Raw genomic sequence first — 19,226 nt, forward strand, 5'->3', positions numbered from 1 at the left:
GTTATGATTTGCAGATATAGACCATCCCATCCTAGGAGAGGTGTATGAGGGATGGGATTCCATGATTGAGTTTGTGAGGACCATTATGTTTAAGAGTGAGTGCCTTGAGTATGAGACATTAATGGAGGCCTTCTTCACCACCATACAAGATATTCTTGGTAGCAAGTGGGACAAGAATTGCACACCTTTGCATTATTTGGCTCACTCATTGAATCCAAAATACTATAGCCATGATTGGCTGAATGGTGGGCCTTCATGTAGATTCCCTCCTCATATGGATTGTGGGATTTCACAAGGGAGGAAGGATGCATTGAGACAAATATTTCAGGATAGAGCATCCCTTGATGAGGTGGAGGATTCCTTTGTAGAGTTTTCCATTGGCATTGGGCGATTTGCAAGCTATGATGTTATTAGAGACAGGGGAGTTAAGAAGCCCTATTCTTGGTGGGCAACTCATGAGGCAACATGCCCTCTACAGTAGTTAGCCATGATGCTTCTCTCTCAGGTTACTATCCTCTTGTCATGAGAAGAATTGAAGCACTAATGGGAATATGTATAGTTTGAAGAAGAGCAGGCTTGAGCAGTCTAGGGCAGAGACAATGGTGTATGTGCACACCAATCTTTGTCTTATTTACAGGCAGATGGAGTGGTTGAAGGGAAAGACAAATATGCGGGATGCGTTTCCTGATGATATTGGTTTGGACATCAATATTGAGTTGGCATTGGCCAACTTGGATCTTAATGACTCAATGCTAGACCCTGTCACTTTTGATGATGGTGATACTTGTGAGGGGTCATCCTCCACACCAACAAATACAAAGATTTCATTGGATAGAAAGGAGGAGGATGTGGAAGAGAACAATGGTGGTATTGATGTTGATTTTGATATTGATGAGCTGTAGGCATAACCTATAACCTGCTGGAAGCAACCTATGAGATTATTCCTTCTTGTTTTACAATTCCAGGTTCTAGTGTCTACCTTGTTTTGTATTTTCTATTTTCGATTGGCATTCCTAGGATTTTGATTTTGATGCCTTAATGAAAAAACCACAGTTTATGGTTAATTTCTTGTGTTTGTCCAATGTCAATTTATCGTCATTGATGTAGTACAATAGTAGTAAGTGTTAGTTGTAAACTTTTATCATTGATGAATCATGATTGTACGCATAATGTTACAATGTACATGTATGAATCTATGATTGAATTTGTGTAATATCATAATATGATGTATCTATTAATTTTTTTAATATATATATATATAACATGTCATAAGTGTCCTGTTCTAGGGGGGTCTTCGTGTCTCGTGTTAGACTCTTGTGTTTGCGTGTCCTACGTGTCATGTGTCCCCATGTCAAGTGACTTATATCCACACTAAATAGAGATGGAGAATTATAATGGCTTTGATGATATGTTAAAGATAGCAACTAGGGCAAGGACACCCTCATAACTTACTCCATAGCACAACCTCCAATGCATAACAACCCTTGAAAAAATGTGCAAGAAAGGAGTCAACAATAATATAATAATCATCCATGTGCACTCAACTAGATCCATAGAGTAGCACCCTAGAAAAGTGTGCCAACCTCCAACAAATCTTAAAAATAATGCTCCACAATGCCATAGATCCATGTGCAGCACAACAAACTCCAAGACCAAGGGGATGACCTCTCCATGCAAGCAATAAAATATGAAGATCTGCTTCAACATGTGTGCCAAAAAAGGGGTGCGCTACATCAAAGTATAGCACTATGCAATACATAATTGTTCTTCCTAGCAAAGCCTCACCATGGTACCAAGAAGAAAACATTATGCTTAACCCAGATTTGAACATAGGGCATGTTACCGCTCAAACTAGCAGGGGACCTAAAGGGGGATCCCTAAAGGGCAAATGCTAGGCCAAGGGCAACAAATGGAGACTTAGCCCACTGTCACCTTAGCTAAGGCTCCCTTATATTTATGGACTTTCATCGATGGGAGGAGACCCGATATGTATGGAGTCACTGATGAATGATAAGTCAGTGGATATGAGTGGTGACCCAAACATACCCTTTTCCAGAAAAGTTTGAAGGATGGAGCTTGCTTGCTTTCTAAGCAAGGTACTATGTATTCTAGGCAATGGAGGAGAGGATTTTGAGGGTTAGGTTTATGGGATAAGATTTGTGAAGGAGTTCCCCAATCCCTAAAATCCTTGTTAGAATTGGTATCCCAGATGGTTTTTGAAGAATGATCTTTTAAAGGAGCAGGACCACATGGGGCCAAGTGGCCCCGGTCTAGGGTATGAGGAAAGTATGTAGCAACCAATGATATTCTTACGCTAGACAAGGTGGGGAAAGCATCAAAGAAAGTATTTTCACTCAAAGATGTTGTTTTGACCCTATGAGGTACTAGCCTTGGGGATGGCAGGGCATGTTTTTGTTGTAAAGTGTAACTAGGTTTGGTCTTCATAATGACATGTAATTATGATTTTATGTAATGATATAAAGAAGAAAAATAAAATTATTGTATTGACTTGCTTCATGGGTTTTATGAGCAAGAGATTTTGTTTTTGAGTCAAGACTCCCATTAAGAGTCTTTAGGATTTATTTGTCATCAAATCATAAAATGAGTCATGGTCATGTAATGAAGTCATGTTACACTTTGTAAAAGGTCAAATTTGTCTATGTAAAGTGTCCTCCAAGACCTTGTCACTTATTGTAATGACCCACCTATAACTATAAATAAAATACGACTATTAGCATACATACGAGACTTCCATACGATAGCTATGTATGCATGGACCCGCATGTATCGCACTATATATAAGCTGGTTACTACAAGAAAAGATATAAATTAAAGTAATGAATTAATACCTCACCAGAATATCATATATATGATAAATCCGTAAACTAAAAGAAAATGTTAATTTTAATTTACAAATTAAATTTAAAATAAAAATAAAAATTAATAAAATAATAATATAAATTAATTAAAATTATAAATTAAATAAATCAAATTAATTTATTAAAATAATAAATAAACTTTTATCAAATCTCCATATCCGAATAAAATCAACAAAATCAAATAAGATTTGGTTTTATAAAATTACACGTATCAAAATAATGACACGGAGATGGGAGGAAGGCGGTGGACGGGGAATTAAAAGGAGGAAGGAAATATTGAGAAGGGGGGGAGGAAAAACAGAGAACAATTTCAATTTTAACATAGAGATATAGACACTCTTGAGTTCTGATTGTACTGGAGTTTTTGGGCACGGGGGATCAGATTGCTTCAATTGGAAAGCATTCTGAGACTGTGTACCCAGGTTGTACCCAGTTCGGCAGGGTGGTTTTGGCCATTTTGGTAACGCAGCCGGACAAGATTTGCAGCAAAGTAGACAGATTTGCAGTAGAGCAGACAGGTTGGTATTCATTAGATTAGTTATTTAAATTCGGTATTTAAATTTCATGTTCTGGTATTTTGAAATTAGTTTGAGATTAGGGTTCTTACACTTATCCTCTTCAAGTCGTGTTAAATTATGTTATGTTCTATGCTTATAACAGTTTACTTCTTTTTCTTATTATATTCCACCGATTAGCAATCACATGTACATAAAGTAAAGTGCAGATAGAACATTAAACGATCGACAGAAAACAAGCCAAGACAAGAGACACAAGATGTGGCAGCTAGCCAGGGACAAACCCCACAATGTGTGGGGAAACCCTTTGATCAAATCTTCTTTTATCTTCAATAATTCAACAGAGAGAAATAGTACAATAAATCTGATTCATATCAGCAGTAGCAAACCCTAGATCAGTAGCATCAGCATTAGCGGCTTCATTATCAAACTAGGGCAGACCATATCTCACAAACCGACAGTCGGATTGACTTCATTCCACCACCAAAAGTTTCGGCTTCCAGAGGAGGTTCAGATGAACCTACAGCACAGTTCAGATGAGGAGATCTTCTAGGCCATGCAAGTCAATCTTTACTTCTGCAGTTGCAGCTTCAGTTTCAGCAGTTTCCGGCTTCAAACTAGGGCAGTCGATATCTTGCAAACCGTTTGTCAGATTGACTTCATTCCACCACCAAAAGTTGCGGCTTTCAAAGGAGGTTCAGATGAATCTACAACGCAGTTCCAAAGAGGAGATCTTCTAGGCCACGCAAGTCAATCTTTACTTCTGCAGTTGCAGCTTCAGTTTCAGCAGTTTCCGGCTTCAAACTAGGGCAGTCGATATCTTGCAAACCATTCGTCGGATTGACTTCATTCCACCACCAAAAGTTGCGGCTTTCAAAGGAGGTTCAGATGAACCTACAGTGCAGTTCCAAAGAGGAGATCTTCTAGGCCACGCAAGTCAATCTTTACTTCTGCAGTTGCAGCGTCAGTTTCAGCAGTTTCCGGCTTCACATGTGTGAGAGAGAGAGACCCATTTCAGCGCAGTAGAGAAGAGACTCATATCTGCGCAGTAGAGAGAGAGAGAGATGTGATGAGATGAGTGAGTCCAAATGAGGAAAAGTCCTCTTATATTTATACACAACATTGGTGGGTGAATAGATGCGACTGTTGGGCTTCTGAGCCTACATGAGTTGTAGGTCGGCTTGATAATAATTCCATAATCAAAATAAATTCATATCTCCATGAATACTTATCAGAATCGGATGATATTTATATCAATCCTATACCTCTCGACGAGAGGAATCTAATAAAAATATTATTAGCCATGAATAAGATGACCCACATGAAGTTTTGCCCTGGTTGCCAATTTTAACACTCCTCTCAACCATGGAGAACTTCATCTGCAATCTGTCTATCGGTCGTTACTATTCATCCATCAAATGCACTGCCTTGTACAGCCTGACCCTTGCCCTGCTCTGCTCTATTTTGCCTGTTCTGCTTTGTCTTGTTCTGCCCTGCACTGATCTGTACTGTTTTGTTCTGTTCTGCTCTGCTCTTGCATTGTTCTGTTCTACTCTACTTTTGTCCGAATTATGAAGAAGAAGAAATGATCGAGGATGTATCATACTGACTCAAAGTCAGTCTCAAAGTATGTACCACTGGTCCCAGACCAGTCTCAAGTTTCAACCAACCCAAAGTCAGCGTCATAGTGAGTACAACTCCAATGGTCCCAGACCAATATCATCCTCCACTGACTCAAAGTCAGTCTCAGAGTATGTACCACTGATCCCAAACCAGTCTCAACCGACCCGAAGTCAGCGTCATAGTATGGTACAACTCCTACCACTGGTCCCAGACCAGTATCATTGATCCCAGATCAATGGAGGTCATCCTAGCGTAGGGAGTATGGTAGTTACAACGATGCGTCCATCGGTACTACTATGGTCCCTAACTTCATTTCTTTGCTCATTGATCAGATGAGAGGTACTTCCCATGAGTCCCAGACTCCATGGGTAGGATGCCTCGACAGGAGAACTAATCAATCCTGTCCTCACAGGAGAACACATCAATCCTGCTACAATTGCCATGGAGAACACATCAATTCAGGTCTCACAGGAGAACACATCAATCCTGCTACAATTGCCATGGAGAACACATCAATCTAGGCTGCCATGGAGAACACATCAATCCAGGCCTCACAGGAGAACACATCAATCCTGCTACAATCGCCGTGGAGAACACATCAATCCACGCTGCCATGGAGAACACATCAATCCAGGCCTCACAGGAGAACACATCAATCCTGCTACAATCGCCGTGGAGAACACATCAATCCACGCTGCCATGGAGAACACATCAATCCAGGCCTCACAGGAGAACTAATCATCCTGCTACACAGGAGAGCGAATCATCTTGTTCCACAAGAGAGCGAATCATCTTGTCCCACAACAGAGCGAATCATCTTGTTCCAGTGTGCACCACCAGGGAAAGGTGAGTCACCATGTGGTCATATGTTGCTCCAGTAGGAACCACAAGCCCTCAGAGCTCCCAGAGCTCAATGTATGCAACATGCAGGACCCTTGTACAAGGGTTTCTTGCCGACTCCAAGTCGTTTGGGAAAATCACAAATTAGATCTTTCCTCGGGGCTTTGACAAGGTGTATCAACCTGTACATCATCTTAATGTGATGGAGCTTCCTTGCTCATCAACTTACCATATCCCAGATGATGTCTATCTGCTGGAGCAATTGACGAATATGGGATTCCTCAATAATCGAATCCCACCTCTGGTTGTTACAGAGAATCACAGTGGTGTCCAATGTAAATCCAAACAGCTCACTGAAGAGCTTTCGCAACCAGACTGCCTCACACGAGGTTATGCTAGCAACAATATATCCTGCTTCAGCAGTGCTCAAAGCCACCGACTTTTGTTTCCTGCTCATCCAGGATATCGAAGCAGATCCCAAGGAGAAACAACACCCGGAAGTGCTCTTACGGTCCTCCACATTGCCTGCCCAATCAACATCAGTATATCCAAGTAGTCTCACATCTCTGGCAGTGTATCTTAATCCATGAGAGATTGTGTCCTGAAGACATCTCAGAAGATTCCTGGCATCAATCCAGTGAGGCTCAACCAAATATGAGCTCACAATGCTAACTGCAAAACATATGTTCGGATGGAGGTTCACCAAGAACATCAATGCGAATGAGTTTTTTGAAACTCATAGGCATTTCCCAAGTTTGGTCCGACATCACTACCATATAACTTCTAAAAGTTAAGATCCTCGAGGTAGTCACAGGCTTGCAGTCCATCATACCGAATCTTTCCAATATATTTACCACATATTTTCCTTGAGATAGGAAAATTTCCCTTGGCTTCTGCTACACTTCAAGTCCTTGGTCCTTCATTTCAAATTCAGAAGCCATCTCCCTCTTACATTTGTGAATGAGAGGGTTTGCACCTGTTAGAAAGAGGTCATCCACATACAACACCAGTATGAGAGGCTTGTCATCTTCAACCTTAAAGTAAAGGTTAGGATCAACTTCACTCCTAGTGAATCCCAACTTCATCAAGTAGCTATCGATCCTCTCATACCATGCTCGGGGTGCTTGCTTCGGCCCATAGAGAGCCTTCTTCAACCTGCATACATGAGATTTTCAATCATAAATCTCAAATCCTTCAGGTTGCTCCACGTAGAGCTCTTCTTTGATAGAACCATGCACGAGCGCAGTCTTAACATCCATCTGATGTAGGTTCCATCCTTGTGAAGCCACAAGGGCTATGATCAAGCGGATGGTCGTATATCTGGCAACATGTGCAAATATCATAGTCTATACCTCCCTTCTGGGATAAACCACGAGCAACAAAATGAACCTTATACTTTTCCATACTTCCATTTGCTGCATGCTTTATCTTGTAAAGCCATTTTGAAGTAACAATTGTCTTGTCCAGGGTCTGGGAACTACTTCCCAGACATCATTCTCCATAATAGACTCATATTCTATGGTCATAGCACCCTTCCATAGTTAATGCTTGACGACATCTGAGAATGATGAAGGCTCATTTTTTATGATCGTGCTCATGATGGTCAGGTATCCCTGATACCTGTTAAGTTTCTTACTTTGACGGAAGGTTCCTCAGGGTGCAGCATGTCCTTCAGCATCATCAAGTATCCCCCTAATCCATGAAGGCCTCTTCTTAGAAGAGGAAGGCTCATGTGGATGAGAACCAATCAGATCCATGGGTTTTTCTGCATCAGGCATTGATTCATCATCCTTTTCTTTCGGTTCCCTGCTGTCGGCTTCTTGAGAGCTCCTCAAAGTCGGAAGATTGTTCACCTTGCTGAGAGCCATATCAGTGAACTTTTCTTCAGGAGTCTTGGAACCCAATGCTTGATGAGGGCATCGAATTTTGTACATATACGGCGGTGATTGTAGTTTCAACCCATAGAAACTTTGGAAGTCTTTGATCATGTAGCATGGCCCGAACAGCTTCCATCATCGTGTGGTTCTTCCTTCCCACCGCACCATTCTGCTCAGAAGTATGTGGTGTAGTAGTCTCCCTCTTAATGCCAACCTCAGGTATGCCTGAGTAAACCAATTGTAATATATCGGAGGTCTCGCTTTGGCTTGAGGGGAATGGTCCCCTTTTGAGCTTTCCTTTGGCACATCCCGGACATACACCTTCTTTCTCTACTTGGAATTCGGGCATCCCTGTTACCATCTGTCTTACATCGGGTAGAGCTTTGTAATGAAAGTGGGCAAACCTCCGATGCCAAAGTTCGGACTAAAGAGTTGTGTCACAAGACATGACACCTAGCGAACTTCCATCGACCTGATATAATGAATCAACACTAAACCCAAGAGTAAAGGCATCTTTAACATTATTTTTCCATATACATACCTTGCCATTGCTGAAGGTTACCTTGTAGCCTCTGTCTTCCATTGCCAAGATGGACACTAGGTTCCTTTTGAGGTCAGGTGCATTTAATACATCCTGGACTTTCTAGCCTTCTTGAATGGTTGTCCTCTTCCTCGATCTCCAGCTCTCCTCTTTACCTTTGCTGTTGAATTTGTCATCAGAGGGATTTTGATCATCGTCCTGGTGTGAGTCCTTTCTTCTCTTTGCATGAGAAGAAAAGGCAGCAGGAGGACCTTTAGGCATGGGCATTTCTTGCTCTTCTACCCTTGTTTGTTCTTGAATGCATCTAGCCATTAATTCCTCGAAACTAGGAATTACATTATTGTTCAGAAGAGTAGTCCTGAACACATACCATTCAGATGGTAATCCTCCAAGAGTTGTGAGTGCCATTTCTCTGTCAGTAATAGTTTCCCCAATAGATAGGAGATCGTTCTTGATCTCGGTGATTCTTAAGAAGTATGCTTGCATACTTTCATCTTTACCCTTCTTGATTTCCCTCAACTTATTTCTAAGAAACAAAACTTGATTTGCATCATTAACTTTAAATAAACTCACCAGTTTGTCGTAGAATTCCTTGGAGGTGTCTAGATCAGAGATGTAGGCCACCAAGTGCTTGTCGATAGAGTCCCGGATGATTTTCTTTGTTTTGACTTCTCCATTTTTCCATTTGTTCCAGGCAGCAGCAGATGCATTTGATGAAGGCTCAACAATATTGCCTCTTACATGGTCCAGCGCTCCTTGATCTTCAAGGGTTAGATCGATAGACATCTTCCATCCGTGATAGTCAACTTTCTCACGGAGCTTGTCTTCGGCAGGAACGAGTGTTGAGGACCCCATAGTTCTTTTAGGATAGCCTTGCCAATCTTCTCTTCAATGATTGCTCTTGCTCTTGCTCGGGCTTTGTCTTCACCTCAGCTCTGATACCATTTTAAATTATGGTATGTTCTATGCTTGTAACAGTTTACTTCTTTTTCTTATTATATTCCACCGATTAGCGATCACATGTACATAAAGTAAAGTGCAGATAGAACATTAAATGATCGACAGAAAACAAGCCAAGACAAGAGACACAAGATGTGGCGGCTAGCCAGGGACAAACCCCACAATGTGTGGGGAAACCCTTTGATCAAATCTTCTTTTATCTTCAATAATTCAGCAGAGAGAAATAGTACAATAAATCTGATTCATATCAGCAGTAGAAAACCCTAGATCAGTAGCATCAGGATTAGCGGCTTCATTATCAAACTAGGGCAGACCATATCTCACAAATCGACAGTTGGATTGACTTCATTCCACCACCAAAAGTTTCGGCTTCCAGAGGAGGTTCAGATGAACCTACAACGCAGTTCAGATGAGGAGATCTTCTAGGCCACGCAAGTCAATCTTTACTTCTGCAGTTGCAGCTTCAGTTTCAGCAGTTTCCGGCTTCAAACTAGGGCAGTGGATATCTTGCAAACCGTTCGTCGGATTGACTTCATTCCACCACCAAAAGTTGCGGCTTTCAAAGGAGGTTCAGATGAACCTACAACGCAGTTCCAAAGAGGAGATCTTCTAGGCCACGCAAGTCAATCTTTACTTCTGCAGTTGCAGCTTTCAGTTTCAGCAGTTTCCGGCTTCAAACTAGGGGAGTCGATATCTTGCAAACCATTCGTTGGATTGACTTCATTCCACCACCAAAAGTTGCGGCTTTCAAAGGAGGTTCAGATGAACCTACAACGCAGTTCCAAAGAGGAGATCTTCTAGGCCACGCAAGTCAATCTTTACTTCTGCAGTTGCAGCGTCAGTTTCAGCAGTTTCCGGCTTCACATGTGTGAGAGAGAGAGACCCATTTCAGCGCAGTAGAGAAGAGACTCATATCTGCGCAGTAGAGAGAGAGAGATGTGATGAGATGAGTGAGTCCAAATGAGGAAAAGTCCTCTTATATTTATACACAACGTTGGTGGGTGAATAGATGCGACTGTTGGGCTTCTGAGCCTACATGAGTTGTAAGTCAGCTTGATAATAATTCCAGAATCAAAATAAATTCATATCTCCATGAATACTTATCAGAATCGGATGATCTTTATATCAATCCTACACCTCTCGACGAGAGGAATCTAATAAAAATATTATTAGCCATGAATAAGATGACCCACATGAAGTTTTGCCCTGGTTGCCAATTTTAACAAGTCGGCCTACAAAGATGGAAGAACATGCTAGTAGAAGTCGGCCTAACCTCTTGAGATCATGTCGGCCTAAAGGATACAAGGAGAAGTGTATATAAAGCCTAACTTGGCCTCACTTGAAGTCAAGCAACTCGACTTGCATTCAATCAAGAGAAGTGCGAAGAAAAGGCAACGAAGGAGTTTTCTTCTGGGGCAGCGAAAGAGATTCTTCTAGGAAACGAAGAAGGGTTCTTCTGGATCAACGAAGAAGGTATTCTTCTGGGCAAGCAAAGAAGGAGGTTTCTTCTGGGCAAGCGAAGAAGGAAGTTTATTCTGGGGCAACGAAGATAAGTTTCTTATGGGGCAGTGAAGGAGGATTCTTCTGGGCAACAAAGAAGGTTTCTCCTGGAACAACGAAGAAGGATTCTTTTGGGTGCCCGAGATAGAGATCTAGAGACTGAGTTTCTCTAGAGGAGACCAGTGAAAGCCTAGAGATCGAGATTCTCTAGAGGAAGCTGAGAAGTAGTAGTGTGAAGAATAGAGACCGAGTTTCTCTAGAAGAAGCTGAGGAGAGCAGTTCGAGATCAAGAAGAAAGTCAAGGAAGGGACGACACAGAGCATCAAGGTTAGTGACAAAGTTCTTAGGAGAATAATAGAGTCAAGTGTCTGTGTCATGGTCTTGGTACTTGTCAATTGAAGATCTAGAAGAAGAATTTTGTTTGGGTTTTCTTCTCAAGAGGTGAGAGGTTTTGGCCCTCATTGACAAGCCTACATATTGTGTCACTTGTATTTATTGTGTATATTGGTAATTGTCTTGATGAAAAGAACACAATAATAACATAACAAAGAAAAAGCTATAAGCTAAGAAGTAAAAGTATACCACAAGCAATTATCAAGTGGAGAAATCTTTTAACTATTCATCCCCTAGATTTCTCAACATGGTATCAGAGCTTAGGTGCTGAAGTAAAGAAGGGGCATTCAATCAAGAAGTGACTGTAGTAGATTCAAGGGAAACTAAGGTCAAGATCTTAAAAATCCTAGATCGAAGAAATCTACACCAACAAGAGTCTTGAAAATATCTTCAAGAAGGAAGTAGGAAGAAAGACCGAAACCCTAGAACCACTTCAAAAATCATCACTCATATATCACCAAAGAAGTGGAAGCTCTTCAAATCTAAGGAAGGTTAGATCAAAAGGTAATCTTCTCTCTATTAAAGAAAGGATCATTTGGAACAACATCATTATCAAGTTGAAGATTCTATCTTCACAAGTAAGTACATTTTCCTCATTCTAGTAAAAATGACTTCATGTTTCAAGGAGAACCAAAAGCTGGTTGGGATATCAAACTTCCTTGTATGGAAAAGAAGGATAGACATAATCCTTGAAGTAAATGAAATCATTGATCATGTCCATGGGAAGGTCTCCAAGCCATCTGAAGAACAAGCATTATCTGGATACATGGAAAGGGAGCTCAAGGCTCAAAAGATTCTTAAGGAGTCTATCAAAGATCCTCTCATTTCCTATGTAACCGAGCTGGAGACATCTAAAGAAATATATGGTAAGTTGGGAGAAATTTTCTCTAAAAGAACGATAGAAAAGATCATATCACTTAGATCTAATCTATATAAATTGAAGGTGTTAAAGGATGAAGGGATATTGTCATGTCTCTCAAAAGCGTCTCAAATAAAAGGTCAATTGCAGGATCTAGGAGAGATGGTATCTAATAACAAATAATCTCCATTATTCTAAAGGCATTGACTGATGAACACAGTAACGTCGTATCTATTACAGAAGAGGAAGCTATCCCATTCATAAAATTATGGTCTCTCTGCAAAGCAGAAGAAGACAGGTTGAGGAAAAAAAGTAACAAAAGCTCAGATAGAAGGGATCAATCAGTGACAAGAAGAAAAGGGAAATTTGGAAAGTTTGATCCTCCAAAGAAAAAGAAGAAGAACATGGCTAAGGAAATATTCTATGGTTGTCAAAAACTTGGGCACTATAGAAGAGATTGTCCTAAACTCAAGAGGGATAGGGAAGAAGTCCATATTACTAAGGAAGTGAAAGAACTTGAGACAAAGAAGCTTAAGAAGGAAGAAGAAAAAATATCTCTACTATGACTAAGATGATCTTCCTCACTAAGAAGGTACTTTCTACTTGTAATTTATAGATAGGAAGCAATGTAAATAAGATAGGATGCATCAGATTAGAAAATAAAATCATCATAGAAGCATTGGAAGTAAGAGCTCTTGACATGAGAAGCATAAAGAATGCGTGGAACAAGTTCTATTACTGACAAAGAATGGGAGCTCTTGGGAACCTCATCAAAATCTCAAGTATAGAAAGAAGTAGAGGTCATCAATGACTGAGATCATCATACATTAGTCAATAAAGAAACATCTGTCGGGTAAGGATATGAAAGATCCTTAAATTTCTCTGATGGAATCCTTATAAAAGGATTCACTGATCTAGAAAGGAAGCAAGAGTTTCATCAGGAATTCCAACTCGTGGGATTCAAGGGATGATGGTATGATGACATAACAGGAAAGAAAGTCTAAAGGATAAAGTTCTTTCGTTCAAATGAAGCTGCTACAGGAAATCTGGATGAACGAAAGGAAAGATGAGGTATGTATGCTTACATAGGTTACTATGAAAGTCATGTCGTATGGTTGCAAATAATATGGATCACTATTTCAATCTTGGAAATATGATCAAGAAAAGAAGGGATCACCTCCTCCAAAAGATTGCATAAAAGCATAAGTCACACTAGATGGAATCAACATAATATGTTCTCATATGAATCATGAGGAAGCTGACTACAATTGAGGATCTTTGATTGGAAGCTCTTGAGAATGAAGTGTGAAAAGAAAGGAAGAGATCGTGCAAGTACGCAACAAAGGTTGAAGGCATTCAACATCCGAGACCAAGAAGAGTTGACTAGAATATCTCCCAGAAAGATATGAAGACTCTGATAGGTTTCAGAAAAAAGATGGAGACTCTTGACAATATATATCTTTTGGAAATGTGTCAATTTGCATGCAGGATGCTGATACCTACAGGAAGATGTCTGATGAAAGACCATCACAAAGGTAATTTTGATTTAAATGTTCATCTCTGTTTTTTGAACTAATATCTGGACGGGCTTATGTAGGAATTCCAAAGGGAAGATCTGTGGATGACTTCCAAGAGGACCATATTGAAGGATGTAAGATCCTTTCGAAAAATATGGAATGAAAGCAGAATGACATGAAGCAAAACCAGATGGAAAAAAGGATCACTTTTTGATGAAATGAAGACACGACTAACTCATGGATGAAAGTGATGGATGGTTTGTGCCCTATGAAGAAGTCCCCGAAAGATGAAGACTCCATGACAAAAGAAATTTATGACATCAAGGAAGAGAGGAGTTCTTCAGGCAGCTTGTTGTTCCACATGAGGAGCTGTTGTAGGTCCCTAGTTGAGAGGGAGCCTAAAAAATGAGTTTCTTACTTGGAAGAAATTTAGAAATTCCTAAGCCAAGGGGGAGCTTAGGTACATTCCTTTTCGGTAGGAATGAGTACATTCCTTATTGGAATATGGCCTCCATATTTGAGAGGGAGAGATAGACATGACATTCTGGTCTTCACCTAGGAAGACAGAATGGAGGATTGGGTAATTTGGCATCCGATACTCTTTGGGGATGAGATAGGGCATCCAATGGAAGGGTAGTCGTGGAGGACCAATATTCTTTGAGGGCTGGGGAGTCCAAGATAAGAATAATCCTCATGGAACACACCTTGAGTATAGGGCAGGGATGTTCCGAGAGAGACAATGATGAGGGTGTCTATAAATCATTGGACTTGCCAGCATTGAGCTCAGATCTTGTGGAGATAAGGAGCTGTTAGTCAAGGCCTTGCTATGTAACAATGTTGGTTGATATGATGCTATACAAATGAATTACCAATCTGAATTCTTCTTATGAGAAATTCTTTAGATTGAGAAAGTCCAAGTACCATTATGAAAACCTCCCTAGTTAAGAGGGAGTGTTGAAAAATGTAACTAGGTTCGGTCTTCATAATGACATGTAATTATGATTTTATGTAATGATGCAAAGAAGAAAAATAGAATTATTGTATTGATTTGCTTCATGGGTTTCATGAACAAAAGATTTTGTTTTTGAGTCAAGACTCCCATTGAGAGTCTTTAGGATTTATTTTTCATCAAGTCATAAAATGTTAGAGTCATGGTCATGTAATGAAGTCATGTTACACTTTGTAAAAGGTCAATTTGTCTATGTAAAGTATCCTCCAAGACCTTATCACTTAGCCTCTTCAAGTCAGTCTACAACAATGGAAGAACATGCTAGAAGAAGTCGACCTAACGTCTTGAGATCATGTTGGCCTAAAGGACATGAGAAGAAGTGTATATAAAGCCTAACTGGGCTCCACTTGAAGTCAAGCAACTCGACTTGCATTCGATCAAGAGAAGTGTGAAGAAAGGGCAACAAAGGAGGTTTCTTTTGGGGCAACAAAAGAGTTTCTTCTGGGGCAACAAAAGAGATTCTTCTGGGGAAGCGAAGAAGGGTTCTTCTAGATCAGCGAAGAAGGTATTATTCTGGGCAAGCAAAGGAGGTTTCTTCTGGGCAAGCGAAGAAGGAAGTTTCTTCTGGGGCAATGAAGAGAAGTTTCTTCTGGGGCAGCGAAGGAGGATTCTTTTGGGCAGCAAAGAAGGTTTCTTTTGGAACAACGAAGAAGGATTCTTCTGGGTGACTGAGATAGAGATCTAGAGACTGAGTTTCTCTAGAGGAGACTAGTGAAAGCCTAGAGACCGAGATTGTCTAGAGGAAAATAAGAAGCAACAATGTGAAGAATAGAGACCAGTTTCTCTAGAAGACGCTGAGAGCAGTTCGAGATCGAGAAGAAAGTCGAGGAAGGGAAGAGGCAAAGCATCAAGGTTAGCGACAAAGTTCTTGGGTGGATACTAGAGTCAAGGGTCTGTGTCATGGTCTTGGTACTCGTCAATTGAAGATCTAGAAGAAGAATTTTGATCGGGTTTTCCTCTCAAGAGGTGAGAGGTTTTGGCGCTGGTTGACAAGTTTACATACTGTGTCACTTGTCTTTTATTGTGCATAATGGTAATTGTCTTGATGAAAAGAACATAATAATAACATAACAAGGAAAAGACAATAAGCTAAGAAGTAAAAGTATATCACAAGCAATTATCAAGCAAAGAAATCTTTTAACTATTCATGCCCTAGATTTCTCAACAATTTTGATTCTGGAGCTAGGAACTGGATTTTCTCCCAACTCCAACATTGAAATGTCTTCAAAATTGGAGGAGAGCTAGAGGAAAGTCCAATGCAGGAGACCCTAGGAGATCGATTTTTTTTTATTTTTTTTTATTTTTTTATTTTTATGGCTAGCTTGTTGGGAAATTGATGCCTTAGGCACCCCAATGTGGCTAGTCCCGGAAGGATGTGAAAAAATATGGATTTTAGTGACCACCCTTAGTAGATCAGTGCCTTAATCTTTGGGAGAATGGAGTCTATGTTGAGTAAGAGTAAGATTTCTTGGTTCCTAGTCAAGGAGGCCTCAAGATCACTTCGTTTGCCTCAAGAAGAAGCAACCTTACAGCTTTTATACTTCGATGTGCAAGAGGAATGGCTTGTCAAGGTCAAGTTTTACTCCTAGGAGATTTCGCTCACATAACATGGCCCATACATTGAAGGAATGCTATAGTAGAGACAAATTCCACAATATTAAGCAATAAATGCATGCAACAATTAGCCCTAGAATAGAAAAAATCCCAATACAACATATATGACAAAAGTAAACAAGAATAACATCAAAAAGCGTGTACTTACATGTAATAGAGTATATCCAATAATTCACAATTGACAATAAAGAAGCTCCAAGAGAAGATAGACCAATATCCACACATCAAAACTCATCCATAAAGCTCCAATTCATCCTTAGAAAAAGTGCGAAAACCTCAAGAGAGATAAGAGATCCAAATCAAAGTGATGATGAGCAAATGAGCTCATCTCACTTGTATTTATACACAACATAGGAGTTCGAATTAGCCTCCTTGGCCTATATAAGCCCCAAAAATTAAATAATTATAATGTTCTAATAATTCAACTTTTGGTGACAAGCCCACCAAACTAGCTCATAAATGAAAAAGTAAGCCTCTCAAGAGGTCAAATATTAATCTATGCATGTCGTAGGGCCCTCTAAGAGGCCTAATGAGATATATGTGTGCCACAATGAAGAATAGGATCCTCGAAAGCAGTGGACAAGGGGTTGGCCCCTTGTAATAACTTGTGGTGCTCCAAATGACATGTGGGGGCACACAAGTGTCCTCATGCGTCTCCAAAAAAATCGAAGATGCCAGTAGATCACCTGCAAGGGCTAGGATGTTGGTATAGGTGATGCCACGTCATCGGGCAAGTCCTAGATCATTTGCCAAGTGTATGGTGTAAGTCTGGGGCCAGCTGGGCATGATGGATCAGGTGCATCTTCCTCGTCCAATAAGTGAATCCTGAGCAATCTCTGAATGGTTGTGGGGATCCATGGAGTGTTGTCTGCTACGTGGAGGCCCATGGCTCTCAACGCACACCTGACATGTGCCAATGTAGCCCTTTGGAGGATTAGGACCCCGTACAGGGAGACGAAACCCAAGATGGATACCATTTGCAATCTTGCATAAGATCCAATGCGTCCCCTAGCCTTCCACTACAACAAGTCATTAGAGAAATCAAGTAAATGAACTTACCAATCATGGGCCAGATGGGGGACTTCATAATGGCATGCCCTTCCATAATGGGCTTTGGGATGTGCCATTGTCTCCTAAACTCCAAATGGGGTTAACCAAGAATCCTATTAGGTGGTTTCTACTTTTAAAGGTGATAATATGTTCAAGGTACATCCTTCAAAAGGCGGTGGCATGTGACAGATAGGTGAATGAAGTAGGGAATGAGAAGGGGCAGCCTTGGGTCACATGTTGGGGTACAATGGTAGCTAATAAGTGGAAAACCCACACTTGGGTGTATAATGTATAGGAGGGAGCAATCATGGTACATGAGATGCCCCGACTTTGATTTTCCACCCTTCTTTTATGCCTTTTTCCTTTTCATGATTTTCTCTGATTAATTGCTCGAGGCTCAAGGGGGTTAGAGCATGACGTATAAGATATAGCAGTGAATTCCCCCTTTTAAGGTGGGGTGGTTCATCGCCCACTAGGGGTTGGGAAAATCATGGGTTTCTATATAATGAAGAAGGCTCATAGAACCTGTAGGAACCAGGGTGATGACCATGATGATGGGGTAGAGCTCATGTATTGGCTTTTTCCCACGTGCTAAATGTTTTTGTCTCGACCATCTTTTGCATTTTGTGATACATTTTCTTGGTGAATGTCGCCGTATATGCTTTTATCTTTTTTTTTATCTGCATCAACCTCCGAGCTTCATTCTAGGCCATGACCCAAGGTGTGGGCAAGGGGAAGGGGCAAGCTAACCCTATGTGGACCCAATGGAGGAATGTGGACCTAGGCGGGAAAATGATGGATGGGGTAATAATGAATGGAAAGAGGGTAATATAAGTGGATAAGGGAGCGAGACCACACAACCAAAATCAGGGTTTCTTGTGAAATACCATCCCTGGAACCAAATGGTCAATAAAAGAGATCCCACGGGACTAGAATCCAAGGTTAATTCCTAAAAGGGGTCTAGGGGATAGAAGCACAAACCTAGCCCATCTTTTCGCCGAATCCCCCCCTTAATCTATGCTCAGAAGTGTCCATGATAAGAAAACTACAATACTCAATTTCCAAATGACAAGGCATACCTTTAGATTTGGGAGGCCCACCTTCAAACATACGATCATGGCAGATGGGCGAGGGACCACATGGTTGACTCAGGTGGCACAAAAGATGGCACAATGAGCTCGCTGGTGGCTGTAAGGGGTTGCTGGCTTCCGGCTGAGGACCATCTTGGAGAAAAATTTCTCCTAGGGATATTACCCACAAAATGGTGGGTAACATCTGGCTCCAATTGGGACATGATCTCTCGAAGAAGTGGGCGAAGCTACTCGAATGGGAGGTCATGAGAACTCCAACAATCTCTTGGTTACTGTAGACTTGTCACCTGCACATACAATAGATGGAAAAACACGGGGCAGCATGCTTTCGCAGCGTCTCATGATCACACATGCTAATATGTTAGGCCATAAAATCAATAGAAAATAAAATATGCAAATATGCATCTATCTACCATGAGAAAATCATATGATGTTATTTCTAATGTAGAAATCAACATGCAATGCATCCTACTCTACCATGCATATGATACAATGTCAAGCCTCAGGATAATACTCCTTTAGGAGTTGCCCATTCACGGGAAGGGGAATGGCTTCTCCATCTGAAGTTTCTAAATGATATGAGTTCACTCCTGCCACATCACTTATCTTGAATGGACCTATCCAGAGGTTATCCCACTTCTTGTGTATACTAGGTCTTTCTCTTATCTTATCCCACAAGAGCACAAGTTCACTAGGTTTGAAGGCTTTGTGTCGGCTATATTGGAAGGCGACTTTCATTTTATCATGACTAGGACCAATCTAGTCAAAATCTTTCCTTCTATTTTCGTTGCTTTCAATAAATTGATCGATCCGGGATTGTATGGCGTTTTGTTGATCGGGGAAATCTTTCAGGCATTTGAGGATGGGCAACTGCATTTGAATAGGTAACTTGGCCTCATAACCATAAACCAATTGGAATGGGCTAAAACCAGTGGAAGCCTTCACGGTTGTTTGGTCA

At 40.8% G+C, this 19,226-nt stretch overlaps 1 protein-coding gene across 1 annotated transcript in view; it reads left to right on the forward strand.

Moving 5' to 3' along the window:
- Window positions 1-19,226, forward strand: part of LOC149142505 (cell division protein FtsZ homolog 1, chloroplastic-like) — a 130,688-nt gene that overhangs the window by 98,870 nt on the left and 12,592 nt on the right. The window lies entirely within an intron of this gene.

Source organism: Pinus tabuliformis, chromosome X (genome assembly GCF_031772625.1).
Source record: "Pinus tabuliformis cultivar Carrire ecotype Pingquan chromosome X, CPIR1, whole genome shotgun sequence".
NCBI classification, from domain to species: Eukaryota; Viridiplantae; Streptophyta; class Pinopsida; order Pinales; family Pinaceae; genus Pinus; species Pinus tabuliformis.